We start from the raw sequence: 14,066 nt of genomic DNA, 5'->3' as shown, positions 1-14,066 counted from the left end.
AAATTGAAGCCGCGGGGGGCAGGCCGAGGCGGAAACGAAAGCCACTTTGGGATTCTCAAGTTAGCCCGGGAATAGGGGGTGAAAAGTTAAAACCAGAAGCGGAAACGTAAGCCTGGTTGGGATCCGTCTGATTAGCCCGGGGAGCAAAGGACGGGAAGCCAAATCGTGGGGCGGAGACGTGAGCTGGGTTGAATTCGCCAGGTTAGCCCGGGGAACTTAGATTGAATGCTAGTGGCGGAGACGTAAGCTACGCTGTGTGACTCGCGGAGGCTGCCGCGCGCAGACAGAGCGTGCGGGGCTCAAGTAGATAGGGAACACGGGGCTAGTGCGAAGCCGCACAGATGAGAGAGGCGCGGGCTGAAGCGGCTCAGAGCCGGAAAGCCGCCGAGAAGCAGCCTCGGGGCGGGCGCCGGGAAGCCGCGGGGATAAGAGAAACAGAAGTTTAGAAGTAAAATGAGAGAAATAGGAATGCTGGAAGATAGAAGTAAAATGGGAGAAATAGGAATGCCCGGAGATAGAGAAATAGAGAAATAGAAAGGCCTCCCCACAACATGGCAGTGAGAGAGCTTGGATTCGGTCTGCCTGATTAGTGAGGCGATGAGCACCTGTGGGCGGCTGGCAGCTTATGCACCGCAGGTCACCGAAGACAGGCACGTTATTAACATCAATAGTCTCCCCACAATATGGCAATGAGAAGGCTTAGATTCGGTCTGCCTGATTAGGGCGATAAGTACCAGCAGGCAGCTCGACCAGAGTATGAGCTGCAGGTCACCGAAGATAGGCACGAACCAACACTAATAAGTCTCCCCCACAATACGGCAATGAGAAGGCTTGGATTCGGTTTGCCTGATTGTTAGGGCTTGTAAGCCCCTGCAGGCAGAGCAGAGCATGCGCTGCAGGGCACCGAACACAGGCACGCATCAGCGCCTAAAAACCTCCTCACAACATGGCGAAGAGAGGACCCGGATTCGGTTTGCCTGATTGATAGGACTTGTAAGAGCCTGTGGCAACTCTAGCAAGTAGAGCAGAGTGTGTGCCGCGGGACACCGAAGACAGGCGCGTATCAACGCCAAAAAATAAAAAGAAAGGGGGATCTGTGGGGAGCAACCCGGACTAGACTAAGTTACTGGAATTAAGACTTATTCTATGCATCTGCTCTCCCACAATATGGCGCTGGGAGAGAAGAAAACAGCTTCTACACAGCTGCCTCCAGTTCAGCCAATAAACTGTAGAACTTGCTCCTGATTGGAGGAGAGCAGCGTACTCGGCGTGTGGGCAGCCGAGCACGGATTGGCGGAGGAGGACTATAAAGGAGGAGAGAGACGGCATGCACCAGGAACATCTAAGGGGAACATCTAAGGGGAACACCTATGCAGCCCCCGAGAGAGCCGGCCGGCGGTGTGCCGCTCCCCCGCGGAAGTGGGGAATGTGGCAGGGGGAACCGCCCTTCCACGGAGGTGGAAGGACCAGCAGCCAACCCGGGAAGGACCAGCAGCCAACCCGGGAAGGACCAGCAGCAAACCCGGGGAGGGCCGAGCAGACGAAAGAACAGCGCAGGGTCCTGTGTCGTTCCTCCACGAAGAGGGGGAGCGACACTACTCATGTGGGAAGACCTGGAAGAAGCTCCCTGGCCATTGTGGCCATCTAGAAAGTGAACCATCAGATGGAAGATCTCTCTTTCTCTTTTTCTCCCATTCTCCAACTCTGCCTTTCAAAATAAAAAAAAGTCATGGAAATTACATATTGTGAAAAAAACTATGCATGGATTTAAAAAAATTTTTTTAAGATTTATTTATTTATTTGAAGTCAATTAGAGAGAGAGGAGAGATAGAGAGAGAGATCTTCCATCCACTGGTTCACTCCCCAAATGGCCTCAATGGCCGGGTCTGGGCTAAGCCAAAGCCAGGAGCCAGAGCTTCATCCGGGTCTCCCAAGTGCAGACAGGGGTCCTAGCACTTGGGCCATCTTCCATTGTTTTCCCAGGCACATTAGCAGAGAGCTGGATTGGAAGAGCAACTGTCAGGACTTGAATTGGTGACCATAGAGATGCCGGTACTGGCAGATGGTAGCTTAACCCACTGCACCACAGTGCTGGCCTTTCAAAAAAATTTTGCGCCAAATAAACTTATCTTTCAATTTTATTTTTCATAAACTCTTTCAAGTACATGCATATTATATTCCTATGGTAAAACTGTCTCACTTATTTGGACAATTTTTGTAGCTTTATTAATGTTTTTAAAAACAAGAAAAACACTAATAGTAGTTTGTTTCCTAGAATGTTTCAAAATACGAAAGGCGTATGATAATTTCAAAGTGCAATCTTGAGAACTGCCACTCTAGAATACCAAAAATAAAAGTGACACAGTCATCCTAATCACAAAGGAGTAGCAGAAATTAAAGGTTCTGTTACATCATCAACATGAATCTGACACTTAGCCAATTAAGAACCAGTTGGACTTGGAAGAGACAGAGGCTTCACTACACATTGTTCAGCATTCCCACCACACAGCACACAGTCGGATTATCTAAATTGGAAGATTTAAGGAAATCTGCATTCATCTGCCACCTATACTCTGTGCATACTCTAGCAAAAGAGTATGTCTCAAAAGACAACTGAAAAGTTTCTTGAACTTAAAAAAAAAAAAAAAAAAAATTAGAGCAGAACTATCCCACAACCAAAGTTCACAGCCCTCGAGAATGCCTAGGCAGTATAAGTGCCAACAAAAACAAACCAAGTGGTTTAAACACATCAAGGGCTATTCAGTCTTCCAAAGCTGGTACTTGACTGGACAGAAGCACAAAATTACATTGTATGCTTACCTACCACAATGTTTTTCCGTTTATGGTACTAAAACAAGTACTATACAGCAGAATTTTTCAACCTGGCCCCCACTGATAGTTTGGAATACCTGTATTACATAGTTTGTTGTGGAGGGCTGCTCTGTACATTACAGGAAGTAGAGGAGCAAGATGGTCTCTATCCACTAGGTGCCAAAAACCACCTTCTCAGTGGAGACAATGAAATACACTGCTGGGACCGGCGCCGTGGCACAGTAGGTTAATCCTCCACCTGTGGCGCTGGCATCCCATATGGGCAGTGGTTCTAGTCCCACTGCTCATCTTCCAATCCAGCTCTCTGCTGTAGCCTGGGAAGGCAGATGGCCCAAGTCCTTGGGCCCCTGCACCTGCATGGGAAACCAGGAAGAAACACCTGGCTCCTAGCTTCGAATCGGCACAGTTCCGGCCGTTGTGGCCATCTGCGGAGTGAACCAATGGAAGGAAGACCTTTCTCTCTATCTCTCCCTCTCATTGTCTGTAACTCTACCTCTCAAATAAATAAATAAAAAATCTTTAAAAAAAAAAACCAGCAAAAGCAAACGAGCAGATGGAAAACCTTTCTCTGTCTCCTCTCTGTGTGTAACTCTGCCTCTCAACTAAATAAATAAAATCTTTAAAAAGAAAAAAAAAAAGAAAATAGCTCTGTGATGACAAAGATACTGAGGTCAAATACATGAGGAATTTGAAAATAACTGTTTCCTGAAATGTAAGGGATTAAAATTGTACTTTTAAAGTATAGTTGTAGGGAGCCAGCACTGTGGCACAGTGAGTTAAAGCAGTGCAGGCATCCCATATGGGTGCCGGTTTGAGTCCTGGCAGCTCCATTTCCAATCCAGCTCCCTGCTAATGCACCTGGGAAAGCAGAAGATGGCCCAAGTCCTTGGATGGAGTTCCAGGCTCCTGGCCTAGGACTGGTCCAGCCACACTCACAACAGCCATTTGGGGAGTTAATCAGCAGATGGAAGACCTCTCTCTTTCTCTCTCTCTGCCTCTCCTTCTCGCTCTGTGTAACTCTAACTTTCAAATAAATAAATAAATCTTTAAAAAAAAAAAAAAAGATAGCTGCGGGCACCTTCAGTCAAGGTCTTCAAGAATTTCCATAGTGTTGATAGCTGGTGCTTCTTTCTATTTCAGCAGTTAGCTAAGTGATAGTTTGTCATAGAGCAGAACAGGATATACAAAACCCAGCATAAGCATAGTATGTATAATGTACCAGTGTCTAAACTGAGAAATGATAACATGAGGCTGAAGCTTGTGTGAAGATGGCATTAGCTGGGGCGGATATTTGACACAGCAGTTAAGATACCACTTAGTATGCCTGTATCCCGTAACAAAGAGCCTGCCTATGAGTACCAGCTCCATTCCCAATTCCAGCTTCCTGGTGATGGAGTTGGGTACCTGCCATCCAAGTGGGAGATCCAGACTGAGTTTCCAGCTCCCAGATTCAGCACTAGCTTAGGCCCCAGTGGGGACACTGCAGGCATTTGGAGAACAAATCAGTAGATGGAGGTTTGCCGGAAAAAAAAAAAAGATCTCTTTCTGTCTTCCAAATAAATTTTTTTAAATTTTTTAAAGATGACATTAGCTGAAATTTTCAAAGTCCTAAACATCTGTCTTTTCAGAAACTCATTGTAAATATCACTCAGTGAAGGGCTAGCCTTGTGATGAAGCAGGTAAAGCTACCTGCTGCTATACCAGCAATCCCACACGGGTGCAGATTTGTGTCCCAATTGTTCCACTTCTGATCCAGCTCCCAGCTAATGGCCTGAGAAAAGCAGGGGAGGATGGCCCAAGTGTTTGGGTTCCTGCCACCCAGGTGGAGACCCAGATGAAGTTCTTGGCTCCAGGTTTCAGCCTAGCCCAGAGCAGCCAATTGCAGCAATCTGGAAGAGTGACTTAGCAAATGAAAGCTCTCTTTCTCCCTCTTTCTGTCTCTCCTTATCTATCTATTTATCTATCTTCATATATATATATATATATATATCCCTCTCTATATATATATCCCTATACATATATATAACTGTGACTAAATATTATATCATATTACACCTACCATCCTATAATTAGACATATAAATTATTACTAACTTTTTATTGTTAAAAAACAAAAAAGAGTATCTTTGGTTTTGTATTTCGAACACTATATCCCTTATAACTCAGTACCAGAGGTGGAATTTCTAGGTTTAAGAATTCCAACATTTTTAGTGCTCCTTTCTTATATTTTTAAAAAGATTTTATTTATTTATCTGAGAGGCAGAGTTACAGACAGTGAGAGGGAGAGACAGAGAGAAGTCTTCCATCTGCTGGTTCACACCCTAGATGGCCGCAACGGTCAGAGCTATGCAGATCAGAAGCCAGGAGCCAGGAGCTTCTTCTGGGTCTCCCACGTGGGTGCAGGAGCCCAAGGACTTGGGCCATCTTCTACTGCTTTCCCAGGACATAGCAGAGAGCTGGATAAGAGGAGGAGTAGCCGGGATTAGAACCAGCACCCATATGAGATGCCTGCACTGCAGGCAACAGCTTTACCCACAGCGCTGACCCCAGCGCTCCTTTCTTATTCCTCATCACTGTGTCAGTCATCCCTCAGTAACCAGTACTAAAATCTGTAGATGCTCAAGTCCTCTATATAAAATGATACAATATTTACATATAACCTAAAAACACCTGCATGCAAACTTTATTTAAAAAAAGATTTATGGGGCCAGCACTGTGGCATAGCAGGTAAAGCCATCGTCATACGGTCGCCGATTCTAGTCCCAGTTGCTCCACTTCTGATCCAGCTCTCTGCTATGGCCTAGGAAAGCAGTGGAGGATGGCCCAAGTGCCTGGGCCCCGGCACCTGTGTGGGAGAACCGGAAGAAGCTCCTGGCTCCTGGCTTTGGACCAGCGCAGCTCCAGCCGTTGTGGTCAGGGGGGAGTGAACCAGTGGACGGAAGACCCGTCCCCTCACCTCTCTGTAACTCTTCCTTTCAAATAAATAAATAAATCTTTAAAATATATTTATTTATTTATTTATTTGGAAGGCAGAGTTACAGAGAAAGAGAGGGAGAGACAGAGAGAGAAAGAGATCTTCTACCCATTTGGGATGCCTGCATTGCAGACAGTGGCTTAACCTGCTACACCACAATACAGAGCCTCTGCTACACCACAATACTGACCCTCTCACGTATACTTTAAACCATCCCTAGATTACTTATAATACCTGATACAATGTAAATACTATATAAATAGTTGTTATACTGTGTTGTTTAGGGAATAATGACAATCAAAAAGTCTGTACACAATTTCTGTTTATCTATTTTCAGCCTGCAGTTGGCTGACTCTAGATGCAGTCACAGAGGGCTAACTGCACATGCTCTGCAGTTTGTACATACGACACCACCATTCTTCAGCAGGAATATTAAAGTCAATTTTGACTCCTCTGCACTCAGGCTATTAAGGGGAAGATTGTATCTCAACCATAAACAACTGCCCCGCCTGGAATATCATAGTCACTATTTGTAAATATTTGTAGAGAATGATAGACTCCTTTATTTAACATATATTTGGTACCTACTATGTATCAGACTTTTCTGGAACTGAGAGCACAGCAGAAAACAAAAGAAAAACCCCTACTCTCATAGACCATAAAGTATTCCAGTAGATAATAAATTAAATGAGTAAATTGCATAAAAATTTCACATTTTTAACATGATGTTTAAGGACGGCATCACTGAGAGACTGTATTTGGACAAAGACAAGAGATGAAGGAGGAGGTAATTTGGCTATCTGGAGGAAAACCACTCCAGGCAAAGGTGAGACAGGATAGAAACAGCACTTAATTCACAAAATCAGAATTCTGCCAACCCAACCATGCATCCATTTGCCCAACTGCATCCATGGGCTGCCTCACCCAACAACACCCAGCCAATTGGGAATAAGAAGCTCCTAAGCCTTAAAAGTAAGGCCACCTCTGCCCTGACAGAGATCTTCCCTACTTGCACACACGCCCAGGAGAGTCCAATGTAACTGACATGTGACCTTCCTGGGGCGGCAATAGTGAGCGACACTGCCATTTTGGTCACGTCATGTGCAAGAGGTACAACAGGACCTGCACAAACCACTGGGCAAATGGCAAACTGTGCCCAGGGGGTAAGTCAAAAACCTAGAGGATGCTGCCTCAACCTCCCCAACCCAATAAAAACCTTGCCCAGCTCTCTTTGAAGAGCGAGTGTGTCAAAGAACCTTGGGTGGATAACAACAGGAGAAACAACACTGAGGGTCTGAGGGAAGGCATGTACCTCTATTACCTCTACTTAGTTAACTCCAGCAGAGGCTGCTGTGGCTGGAGTAGGAAAAACAGAGACTGGTTTAAAAAAAAAAAAAAAAAGGAGATCAAAGATAAACACCCTAAAGATCTGAGCTTCTATTTGGATTGAGATAGAGAGTCTCAAGGGATTCTAAGAGCTGGTTCCTGTCTAAAAAGGATCACTCTAGTAGCATTTCAAGAAAAGAAACAATGAGCAAGGGTAACAAGAAGACTAGTTAGGAAACATGACTTCAGTCAATAAACCAGATAGTAACTGGGATTGGAGTGATGAGAAACAGACCAGATGTAGCATGTTTTTCTAGGATTTATTAGTTTATGTACAAGGCAGAGTGACTGGGAGGAGGGAGATAGAGATCTTCCATCTGCTGATTCACTCCCCGGATGACTACACAGCCAGCACTGGGCCAGACTGAGGCCAACAGCCAAGAACCCCATCCTGGTCTCCCATGTAGGTGAGAGACCAAGTACCTGGGCCATCGTCCACTATCAGGCACATTAGCAGGAAGCTGGATCACACAGAAGTTGAGTGCCTGATATGGAATGCCTTGGATATGGGATGCCAGTGTCATAAGTAGTGACTTAACCCACTGTGCAAATACCAGCCGCTGAATATAGTATTTTAAAGGTAAAGTCAACAGGACATGCTAACAGTCTGTAAGAAAAGTATGAGTCAAGAAAAATTCCAAGGGGCTGGCACTGTGGTGCAGCGGGTTAAAGCCTTGGCCTGAAGCACTGGCCTTCCATATGGGTGCCAGTTCTAGTCCTGGCTGCTCCTCCTTGGATCCAGCTCTCTGCTATGACCTGAAAAAGCAGTAGAAGATGGCCCAAGTCCTTGGGCTCCTGCACCCACGTGGGAGACCCAGAAGAAGCTCCTGGCTCCTGCCTTCGGATCGGCACAGCTCTGACCGTTGTGGCCATTTGGGGAGGGAACCAGTGGATGGAAGACCTCACTCTCTGTCTCTACCTCTCTTTGTAACTCTGTCTTTCAAATAAAATAAACTAAATCTTCAAAAGAAAAAAAAAAAAAGAAAAAAGAAAGGAAAACTCCAAGGCTTTTTGCCTGAAAAGCCAAACAGAGTTGTTACTAAGCTGTACTCTTTTGGTCAGGATTAGGGGGTGAAAGGAAAGAAATGTCAATTTTGTGCCCATCAAGATTAAGAAAGACCAGATATCCAAATGCAAATGTGGATTAGGCACCAATACACAAGCCATAGTTCAAGGAAGGAGGTCTAGACTGGAAATAGAAATTTCGAAGTCCTCAACATATAAGTGGTCTTCAAAAAGTTCCAAGAAAATGCACATTATGAAAAAATCACATCAATTTCGAATATTCTTGCACTAAAATAAACATCTTTGAATTCCATTTTTCCAATCTTTTAAGTACCCTCAGAGACAACAGCTAAAAGCTTTTAGACTGGAATGATCACCAAAGCAGTTAAGTGTAGATGGAAGTCAAGAATTCAATCTTGAAGAATTCTAATATTATGAGGCCCTCACTACTATGCTCAGTAAGTTACCCCATATTCTATCTATACATCTATGGCAAGCTGATTTCAGACAAAAATACAAAGCCACTACAAGGGGAAAGAACATTCTTCAGTAGTGCTGGTTTGCAAACCGAAAACAATGAATTTGGACCCCTCCCTCATTGTATCTTATACAAAAATTAGCTCAAAGTAGATCAAATACCTAAATATAATAGTTAAAATCATAAATCTCTTAGAACACACCATGAAGGTAAATTTCCATTTACTTAGAGTTGGCAACAGATTCAGAGATATGACACCAAAAGCATAAGCAACCAAAGAAAGATAAATTGAATTTCAGCAGTATCAAATACTTTTGGCTTTTAGTTCAAAGGACATTATCAAGAAAGTAAAAAGGCAATTCATAGAATGGGAGAAAATATTTGCAAATCATATATCTAGTAAGGGATTCGTAGCAAGAATACATAAAGAATTCCTATAAGTCAGCAAGAAAAAGATAAACCACCCAATCAAAAAACGGGCAAATGGAGTAGATGTTTGCTCTAGAAATTAAGATACCAATTAAGACATCTCAGCCATAGTAGAATACCTGAATTCAATTCTCAGCTCTGGTTCCTGATTCCAACTTCCTGGAAGACAGATCACAGCTCAAGAAGTTGGTTTCCTACCACCCACCTGGGAGACCTGAATTGAGTTCCTGGTTCCTAGATTTAGCCTGGCCCACTTCTGGCCACTATGGGCATTTGGGGAGCTCACTAACTAAGGGGAGCTCTGTCTGTCTCTGTCTCTGCCACTCAAATACATTTAAAAAGAATTTTAAAAAATTTAAAAACAGACAACAGCTGGCGCCGCGGCTCACTAGGCTAATCCTCCACCTTGCAGCGCCGGCACACCAGGTTCTAGTCCCAGTCAGGGCACCGAATTCTGTCCCAGTTGCCCCTCTTCCAGGCCAGCTCTCTGCTGTGGCCCGAGAGTGCAGTGGAGGATGGCCCAAGTGCTTGGGCCCTGCACCCCATGGGAGACCAGGAGAAGTACCTGGCTCCTGCCATCGGATCAGCGCGGTGCGCCGGACGCGGCGGCCATTGGAGGGTGAACCAACGGCAAAGGAAGACCTTTCTCTCTGTCTCTCTCACTGTCCACTCTGCCTGTCAAAAAATAAATAAATAAATAAATAAAAATAAATGAATAAAACAGACAACAGATTTGAATAAAAATTTCCCCCAAGAACTTCAACAAACGGTCAATAACCACAAACCATAATGAAACCATTTCAAATCTAGTAGTAAAGTTACAATTTTTTATGGAAAATATTGACGATATGTGGAAATTGGAACCCTCACACACTGATGCTAAGAGAGTAAAAGGTGCAGCCACTGTGGGAAACAGTTTGGGAGTTCCTCAAAAAGCTAAACAGAATTACCATGAGACCCAACAATTCCACTCCTAAAAACATACTCAAAAGAACTGCCATGAAGAATTCAAACAGATACTGAATGCTAATGTTCACTGCAGCATTATTCAAAACAGCTGAAGGGCAACAGCCCAGTTTTCAACAGATAAACAAAATGTGATGGATCCAACAATGGAATATTACTGGGCCATAAAAAGAATAAAGTTTTGATACATGCTACAATATGACTGAACACTGAAATTATGCTAAGTGAAATGTCAAACACAAAAGAAAAAATTCAAGATTCTTAGAAACAAAAGGTTTTCTGTGGTTTAACTCTGCTTTTTTGGCCTTTCTCACATTTTTTTCACCCTATGAACCCTGGCTCCAACTGACCCAATCAATGCTTTGAACATATTACATGCTTCCTAGTCTCTACACTTCCACTCAGGCTCTTTGCACTATCCTCTGTCCTCCACCCCCACAATTCCACTCATTAAAATCTTTCCTCATCCTAGCCGGCGCCGCGGCTCACTAGGCTAATCCTCCGCCTAGCGGCGCCGGCACACCGGGTTCTAGTCCCGGTCGGGGCGCCGGATTCTGTCCCGGTTGCCCCTCTTCCAGGCCAGCTCTCTGCTGTGGCCAGGGAGTGCAGTGGAGGATGGCCCAAGTGCTTGGGCCCTGCACCCCATGGGAGACCAGGAAAAGCACCTGGCTCCTGGCTCCTGCCATCGGATCAGCGCGGTGCGCCAGCCGCGGCGGCCATTGGAGGGTGAACCAACGGCAAAAAGGAAGACCTTTCTCTCTGTCTCTCTCTCTCACTGTCCACTCTGCCTGTCAAAAAAAAAAAAATCTTTCCTCATCCTAAAGCCTAAATCCACTTATACTACAAAACCTTTCCTAATGTCTAGATCCCCATTATTATCCCAATTAGGTACAAATATTTATCCAACTAATTTCCACAGCACTTGTTTTTACTTCTTTTGCATGTTTTTTTTTACTGATTCTGGATATAATTCATGAATTTGTCTAATCCTAATCCTCCATACCCCACCCACATTACAAACTATCAAAACAAGACTATATTTTTTTTAATATTTATTTATTTATTTGAAAGTCAGAGTTAGTGAGAGAGAAGGAGAGGCAGAAAGAGGAAGATAGAAGTGTTCCATCCACTGGTTCACTCCCCAGTTGGCTGCAACTGCAGGAGCTGCACCGATCCAAAGCCAGGTCTCCCAAACGGTTGCAGGGGCCAAAGGAACCAAGCCATCTTCCATTGCTTTCCCAGGCCACAGTAGATAGCTGGATCATAAGTGGAGCAGCCAGGTCTCGAACCGGCACCCACATGGGATGTCGGCACTGCTTAACCCACTACACCATAGCGCTGGCCCCAGCTATATTTACATTGCATTCATCTTTGTATCACCTGCTGTACCCAGTACAGTGAATGCTAAGTACCAGATTTAACTATACAAACAAAATCTAAAGCTGAAGAGATTTATAATAGACACAAGAAAACTCCTTCATCCTTACTGACACACAATTCCAAGATGTAAGAAACATCTTTTTAAGAGAATTAACTAACTAGACCTTTCAAGAATGCAGTGGTGGGGCTGGTGTTGTAGCACAGGGAGTTAAGTGGCCACTTATGATGCCGACATCCAATATGACTGCTGGTTTGAGCACTGACTGCTCTCCATTTCCAATCCAACTCCCTGTTAATGCACCTGAGAAGGCAGCAGAGGATGGCCCTTGCACCCTCATGGGGGACCCAGATGGAGTTCTGAACTCCTGGCTTTGGCCTGGCCCAGTCTAGTTCTGGCATTGCAGTCATTTGGGGGTGAACCACAAATGGAAAATCTCTTTCTCTGTTTCTCTAACTCTGCCTTTCAAATAAACAAATCTTTGGAGAAAAAAAACGAATGCAATGATGACATGGTATAACAACATTTCTCATCAATAAAATCTGGTAATAAGAAACATTTCTAAAAGGAAATCCAAGAATATGGATATATTTGTAACGACCTTTGTGTATGAATAAAAGGCATGACTAAAGGAATAAACACCTGAGGGACCGGCGCCGTGGCTCGCTTGGTTAATCCTCCGCCTGTGGCACTGGCATCCCATATGGGCGCAGGGTTCTAGTTCCGGTTGCTCCTCTTCCAGTCTCTGCTGTGGCCTAGGAAGGCAGAGGAGGATGGCCCAAGTGCTTGGGCCCCTGCACCCGCGTGGGAGACCAGGAAGAAGTACCCAGCTCCTGGCTTTGGATTGGCGCGGCACCATCCGTAGCAGCTATTTGGAGAGTGAACCAATGGAAGGAAGACCTTTCTCTGTCTCACTCTCTGTCTATAACCCTACCTGTCAAATAAAAAAAAAAGTAATAAACACCTGAAAAAGTGAAAATAAACCTTTTTTATTTCCTAGGTTCTCCTAAGACCAAGCAGCTAGCAACAAGACCTTCAAATAAAATCATATTTACATAATATAGTTACTAATCCTTGTTTGTCACCACACCTATAAATTCTAAATGTAGTACTATTATTCTTTCTGCCACAAGTTCCCAGCTGGTTTCCTCTGTGTGGGCTAAGTGGGAATGGGTTTTTTTAAGATAATAACTCAAACTTTTCTTAATCTGTAATATCACTTCAAGAACTAAAGTCTTAGCAAGACCATGCACTCCTACAAGTGAACATTCATAAAAATACACTACTTGGAACACAAAGCTGAAACTCATTTTTTCAAACAATTATTTTTTTATGTAATTTGGGTTACACTTTTCTTTTTTAAAAAAGATTTATTTGAAAAGCAGAGAGAGAGAGACAAAGGGGAAGAGACACAGAAAGATCAACCTTCTACCTTCTGGTTTACTCCCCAAATGGTCACAAGAGCCAGGGGTAGACCAGGTAGAAACCAGGAGCCAGGAACTCCATCCCAATCTCCTATATGGGTGGCAGGGGCCCAAGTTCATGGATCATCTTCCCCTGCCTTCCCAGGCACATTGGCAGGAAGCTGGAATGGAAGCAGAGCAACTGGGACTCAAACCAGTGCTCTGGGATGTGTCCCAAAAACTGGCTTAACCTGCTCAACTACAATGCCAGTCTCCTACTCAGTAAGAGATGAGATAATCAATCATATTATTAAAGCATAAATAAATAAATAAAAGTCATCCTCCATCCTTAATCCCAAAACTGTTCAATTACCAAATAGCTTTTAAGGGGTAGAAATAAGTAAAGGGGCCGGTTTGTGTTGCAGCGGATCAAGCCACCAACAGCAACGCTGGCATCCTAGTTGTTCTGCTTCTAGTCCAGCTCCCTGTTAATGCACCTGGGAAGGCAGAAGATGGCCCAAGTATTTGAGCCCCTGCCATACATTTGGGAGACTGAGATGGAGTTTCAGGTTCCTGCCATGGCCTGGCCCAGCCCTGGCCATTGCTCTTCAGGCTGCCTGCACTTATGTCTGAGTGTGTATTACCCTTCTGCCTTTCAATAAATCCTGCTCTTCTATTCACCTCTACCTACATCTCCCAGTTTATTCTTACACTTGAGAAGACAAGAACCTGGACTAAGTCTAGCTGGGGGTCTTTCCCAGTCCAACCAAGGTTCTCCATCCCCACAATATAGTTTGGGAATCTCCATTCCCATCAGAAAAGGATATAAACATGTAATTTGGGGCCAATGTTGTGGCAAAGTGGATTAGCTGTCAACCTGTAACACCAGTATCCCATATGAGCACCAGTTCAAGTCCAGCTCCTCCACTTCCCATCCAGCTCCCTCATGCACCTGGGAAAGCAGAAGATGGCCAGAGTACTTACTTGGGCCCTGGATACCCACATGGGAGACCTGGGTAGAGTTCTAGGCTCCTGGTTTTGGTTGGCCCAGCCACAGCCTTTATGACTATTTGAGGAGTGAACCAATACATGAAAGATCTGTTTCTGTTTCTGTCCCTCTGTTCCTTCCTCTCTCTCTCTGAAACTCTCTCACATAAATAATCTTTTTTAAAAAAAAGCATAATATATCTAGTGAGCAAACATATGGAGAAATAAT

At 44.3% G+C, this 14,066-nt stretch overlaps 1 protein-coding gene across 1 annotated transcript in view; it reads right to left on the bottom strand.

Moving 5' to 3' along the window:
- SEC63 (SEC63 protein translocation regulator) overlaps positions 1-14,066 on the bottom strand; it is a 90,942-nt gene that overhangs the window by 64,734 nt on the left and 12,142 nt on the right. The window lies entirely within an intron of this gene.

Source organism: Oryctolagus cuniculus, chromosome 5, assembly GCF_051225735.1.
Source record: "Oryctolagus cuniculus isolate XC-2025 breed Fujian yellow rabbit chromosome 5, ASM5122573v1, whole genome shotgun sequence".
Classification (NCBI taxonomy): Eukaryota; Metazoa; Chordata; class Mammalia; order Lagomorpha; family Leporidae; genus Oryctolagus; species Oryctolagus cuniculus.
The sequence above is the reverse complement of the archived record's forward strand: the minus strand, read 5'-3'. Positions and strand labels throughout refer to the sequence as shown.